The 6,354-nt window shown below is 37.7% G+C and overlaps 1 long non-coding RNA gene across 1 annotated transcript; it reads right to left on the minus strand.

The window, feature by feature from the left end:
• Nucleotides 1-3,557: 3,557 nt before the first annotated feature.
• LOC110677209 lies at nucleotides 3,558-4,805 on the minus strand. Its single transcript, XR_002501024.1, has 2 exons — nucleotides 3,866-4,805; nucleotides 3,558-3,802 (listed from the first exon to the last, which is right to left on the minus strand). It is a non-coding gene; the product is annotated as an uncharacterized LOC110677209 (long non-coding RNA).
• Between the last annotated feature and the right edge of the window lie 1,549 nt (nucleotides 4,806-6,354).

Raw genomic sequence — 6,354 nt, forward strand, 5'->3', positions numbered from 1 at the left:
GCGTTGTCTTAAGGATCATTCATGGGATCAACATGCTTTATCATTCATATTAAAATATATGAACATCCTTTATATTTATATTCTTTTTATATCAATTTTACTAAGCATATTTGACAAAAATAGACAAAACTGTTTGTCTTTACAACAAGTGAGATTGTTCTACTTTCCTGGATGACAAATTGATAAACAGCCAAAATTCTGTTAATTTGTGTTGGTTTTTTTCTCTATGCATCGAAAAAAAATTTCGGAGAAAAAACTGAGGATTCTTAAAAATTGTTGCATCTTGCAGAAGCTTCATCAAATATTTGATTGAAATTTTTTTAACAATCCTGCAAAAAAAGCTTTCAGACAATCGTCATAATCTGCTTTTCATTTTTGAATGAATGATATCACATATATCACTGGAAAATTTATAAAATCATTTTTTAGAAACTTACTGTGTGAGTTTTTAAGGTATTGCCTTGAAAATCGTCAAGAAATTCAGCAATACTTTGATAGGAAATAGTGATCGTAATTTCAGAAATCGCTAGCACCAATACACTCGTGCTGTATATGACACTATGGGACTAAGTTCCAGAAACTTGTCAAGAATTACTTCCAGGAACGCTTATGGCAATATATCACAGAACATTTACAGGGTTGGCTGTGTATATTTTCTTAGAAACCATCCATTGATTCCAGAATCCAAGAAAAAGTTTCTTGTAACATTTCTAACAGTTAGTTTCTTATCGATATTCTCAATCGTTCTTCATACGAGCTTGTATGTTCAATACACAGAAGATAATTAGTTTAATTTACTTTTCAAGCTTTCCGCTGATTTTGTTTTTGTTGAATCGTGGGTAGGACAATTCTTTGACTGTCCTACTCAGGTGTTTTTGTGCGTAGTACATGTCCTACCTGTCCTACCCACTTCCCGCGCCACTGGTGTAAACATATAATTCTAAATGGTTTTGTTTATTAAGCATACTTGCGAAAACAATGATCAGTTGGATGAAACAAATGTTCAGGTTATCGAACTCGCATTTTCTCAAACCTCTAAGCATGACCTTAACCGAAAGGGTTAAACTCCTACTGAAATCGCCTCAAATCCGAAGAACGCCAACTTAGCGCCAAGGCGATTTTTTTCTCTCACTTTAATAGACGCTCCTAAAGACGGCATAATGATATTAGATTAGCATATAAATGATGATAATTTGCCATTATTTCCTCAACACTTCCTCCTCTACTTGGGAAGGCGATTTCTCTGCCTGGTAAAGCAAGTCAGGGATTATTCTCATCCCTCCGTCCGGAGTGGACTCTTAGCGGGGGGAAAAAGGAGCAAATATAAAGCCGGTAGATAATAACCGCGAATGGAAAACTCGCAGTATCATCGCAGACGTCAGCGTCTTGACCCTTTCATTTGCGAAACGAAAATCACGAAAAGGTTTAATTGTTTCGAGAAAAACGTGATGGGCATGCGGTTTTTCGGCTTTCCTCGCAGATTGTCGGTTGATTGCGATCTAGGTAAATTCGACAATTAGTGTTCTCATACATTCTAACCAAATCCGGGAAGCCGGACAGGTTTCATTTTGTACAAAACCAATCTCAATCCGGTGTGGTGGTCTACAAAAGTTACTACGCCTCGGACCATATCTCCGCATGTAACAATATCGAAACAGCCAGCACAAGATTTCGGGAGTTCACCGTTATGCTGCCGAATTGTGCAACGCCCAGAATACATCTCAATGCGGCGACCGACAAGTGGTAGAAGGATTCCGGAAGGAAGCAACCAACGCGGGTTAGTCAGAAACGAGGGGGCGGGAATAACACCGCGCGTAAGAAACCTCCCATCCTCCAACCCTTCTTGGGCTTGGGAAAAAGGTCCCGGCAGTAAAATGTTATCAGTCTTCCGCACGGTTCCGCAATAATAGTGTCAGAGAGTGTGGAGCTTCGTACCTTTAGGACTTTACTTCATGCTTAACTACTTTGTAGCATCGCGCCTTGGACGAAGAAGGATAGTCGGGGGGAAGGGATTCGCCACGACGACGACGACGCGAGACGGGTAGTTATGAAATTTTATTTTATGTTGAGGCTATATTGCACACTCTGCTGCATGGCAAAAGACATGGTCTGTTCCTAGAGCGATACAACGACCGGCAAATTTTACGTCACACTGTGGGACAGAAACCTATTCGTTTGGTCAAAACCCGCGGTTAGGAATGCGTCTTAGGGCCGATTTCTTCAACTTCGCTTAAGCCGTGAATCACGTTTACTCATGTGATTAAACTAGGTTTAAGGTTCAAGCGATGGTGAAGAAATCACTTTTTAGAAGGGTTTGGAGAACTTCAAAGGGAGTCGCAGCTTCAAGAAGATTAGGACTCACTACTCTAAGTTCTTTTAAACTTCGCTATTTGAAATTTAAAAAAGCTTTGGCTTTTATTGTTTTATTTCCAAAGTTTAACCACCGCATGACTTTATCATAATGAGCATTTTATTGGCTTTTTTCGGTGAACGCGATACTACTTAATGTGAAAGGGAGTAAGAAAAGTAGTCAAAGAATATGATGGATGTAATCGCAAGCGAGCGATGAGAGAAATGAATAGAAGTTGAAAACTAACAGAGGGCCATATATGAACAACACAATCGAAACGACAAATTGTTGCCTAACGTCCTATATAAGTTATTACCATTTTTTTTGTGAAACATAAATCACCCGCATGCCTCGATACTGTTGCAGTCTGTGAGAGTTGCTGCTTTTGAACGCTCTCGTGCCACGTACCAAACGAGAGAGTGAATGTTTACATTCATAGGGCTCTCCGAATGTGATGTGCCACAAACTGTTATGGTTCGTGAACTGTTACACTCACCGAATATGCTTCGATCTTTTTTTATTTATTTATTTATTTATTTATTTATTTTTAGGCACTCCATGCTCGTGGTCACTACTGTGCCGGACTCAGTTGATCTGCAGCTTCTTTATCGATACAGATCTATTTTCAACTTATCTATATTTACATCTAGTTTCGAGCAGGTAGGAGAGAGCTCTGTATTAGTGAGGCTAGCTGCCTGCGAAGAGGGTCAGTTTGTCTCAGTCACCATCTGATACTGACGGAGGATAGATGTGCTCCCCAAAGCACGCCCGCATAAATATGAACCATATTTCTACAGTTTCCTTTATTATCCACACCATTTGCAACAATATCTGGATAATTTCGCACAACCTTCACAAGTTACAATAAACCAACAGTACCGGGAACGGTTTTGACAATCTGGGAAATTGTTATTGCGAAAATCACAATATGGGGAATAGGCGGTTAAGTTATGTAACCATAAAAAAACGCTGATTTTCCCGAACAAATTTAAGCGTCTACAATTTGCCAAATAATAGATATACTATCCATTTTCCCACTCAGTTCACTGTAAGGCGAACGGTTTGAAAATAGTTAAACTATAAAGGCAGAGCGAAAATAAATAACGTATGTGTAATGATTGTTTAACGGTACCTTATAGTATTTTTACCCTATACCATACTGATTTGTTTCATACTCATTCAACTAATAAAATAAAGGAACAAAAAGTTGAATTGTAAATAATTTGTATATTTATACTAGCACTTATTATAACAAAAAACTAGAACCACGAACCATTTGAAGTTGATCAATTCCTGGAAATGTTTCTTTTAATCACGACTACACCATTTCAAAATATGGAAAGAATTGTTAACATCATCTTGCAGAGCTCCTCGGATTCCGATTGCAAGGCCCGTGTTGTTGGACGTTGACCGAGTTTTGCTGCCCTTCCTTCAACCAAAGGAAACCAAATCCTACAGAAAATAAATAAAAGAATCAATATTTTTATTAAATATTTAACAATAATTAACTCTTACCTAATTATTCTGCAGTTACACGGTGATTAAATGTGCTGATTTTGGCCCTGTCTTGCAAAGGCTTATTATTATGAAAAATCTTGTTCGTTGATTGCTGCGCTGGTCGATTTTTGATTACTGGCGAGCGAGCGGCGATGAATCTTGCGGAGACGGAACAGCACGACAAACATCACCAGTTCCGGTCCAAGCACGATCGCAGTGTTGGGCAAGCTGTGTAATCGCAGACTCCAATTCCAAAGGAACCTTCATACTTTATTTTAAAATATTTCCTTCGTTTCACGCGTTCAATTTCAATTTCGGTTCACAACTTTTTTTTTCGCTTTTTCTACGTCAAGAGCAAAACAAACGTAGCACGCTTAAAAAAATTTACATTCAATTAAACACAGCCACGAAAAATTTGTAAAACATTCGAAGAAAAAAGTGGAAATGACATTTCAATTTCCATCCATTTATTCAAAATTTATATTGCACACTCGATTATACTATTTTTTTTGTTGCGATATGTGAAAGTCAAATGAAAAAAAAAATCTGAAACTTAATCAACATCAACCGTTCCTCAAATGTTTTAAGCGTGTGCAGCGAAGTGATGAAAATTTATACCAATGCGTGATACAGTTTGCCAAATTGTTCAAAATAAGTAACATACAGTAAAAGCATACATGTGGTAGTGTGTTGTGCAAATATTAATAAAAACCATTTGCCAAAAGGAAAGGATACATTTCTACTGTATCTCATGAGCCTCTATCTCTATACCATTTAACAGTATCACGACACTGTAATAAATTGTCACTGTTCAGCATGGATTACTTAAACTTTTCTTTATGGTCCAAAACACGGAGATCCGTACTGTTCAACATAAAACTGACGGTTTGTGAAACATTAACGTTAACAGTAAAAGGCAAAATATTGTTATAAATGTACGGCAAAATGTATTTTTCTATGCGGGCGGTCCTCCGTGAGGCGTCTTCTGATTTTTTTGTGGAGGGGCTGGGAATCGAACCCATGGCCTTCCGCTTATGAAGCGAAAGCGTTACCTCAAGGCTACAGACCCCCCTTACTTCGATCGGCTTATTCGGATCAAAATCCAAACACTGCCTCCCACACACAGAACGAGCTGTAGAATAAAAATCAAAATACACAAAAACTGACAATTGAATGTCGTCTGACACGATTACATTTACATAAGATTTCAAAAAAATTTGACATATCGGATCATAAACAACATGATATGATAATGCTTGTTATGTCGAATGTTACACACATACGGTGAAACAGTGAAACAGCGTACGACAAATGACAGAAACAAACAAAAGCGTACCGTTTCCTATCGAAGTTATCGTGGTCAGGGGCATTCAATTGACACTTTTCTTCCGGCATTCGATTGATCGCTGGTGATTATCGGCAAAATCGTGTCGACTATCGTGATTGCCTGCAACACTAATCGCAACGCGCTGCAGCTAATTTTTCCGTTCATTTCTTCTGAAACACAAATAGAATACATCAATTCACGGGGAACAATGCGCTATATCATAATTCGATGATTATACTGTCAGTCACATTTCCTGTATTCTTGTAGAGATGCAATTCTACCAACGATTTATTGAGCACGCTTTTGGGTCTCTTTTAGCACACGAGAAAGATATCTCACAACACTGTATAAGTTTGACTTCTATTTAGGTCAGCTGTGCATGTTCATATCATGAACAATTTCATCAAAGTACTACGAAGTTTTAAACGATGTTATGTTTGAGTGGTTCTTATCTAATATTTAAAAATTAATCGATAAGTGTAGAAACAGAAGCAAACTTTCCAGAGCTCGCACTTATAACATGATAACCTGGTCAAAGAAGGCATCATCACCTTGAAGTTTATTTAATGTGAGCTTTTGTCTCGTGCAATGCGAACTTTTACCCCAACTGTTGGCGGAGAACAGAAACGTTAAATTCACGGTTTGCGCAGCTTTAAACTACAAATAATACGTTGTGTACCTTAACAATCTATAATTACTTACATTTTCGGTGTTAGCATCAATATAAGATTTTATCTGGTTTTCTCCGGAACAAGCTGTCTATCGGTCTGATGTAGTTGATGTGTTCATAACCGCAATATACGTGATATACTCTAATTACACATTAAATTCATTTTGTGAAACTATGAAAAATCCATTAGTAAAAATGTCAAATTTTAGTTACTATATTGCCATAATTTAGAATACGTAATGGAATTAAGATAGTTTTAATGTGGTTGGGCCTGACAAACTAACAGCAACTGATGCCAATTATCTATCTCTTCATTGCTCTTGTTTATTTTTTATCGTGACTTTAGGATTTTGATGGAGAGACTGCCTTTGAGCAGTGTGGCCAGCGGCAACACCCACTATTGGGCAAAGGTTTGCCTTCGACTTGTGTATATATCTGAACTCACAAATCTAACTTTGTTGTATTTGCCGCATTACTACATTCTACTACAGACGAATTCCATCCAGAATG

The sequence above is a fragment of the Aedes aegypti genome, chromosome 2 (assembly GCF_002204515.2).
Source record: "Aedes aegypti strain LVP_AGWG chromosome 2, AaegL5.0 Primary Assembly, whole genome shotgun sequence".
NCBI classification, from domain to species: domain Eukaryota; kingdom Metazoa; phylum Arthropoda; class Insecta; order Diptera; family Culicidae; genus Aedes; species Aedes aegypti.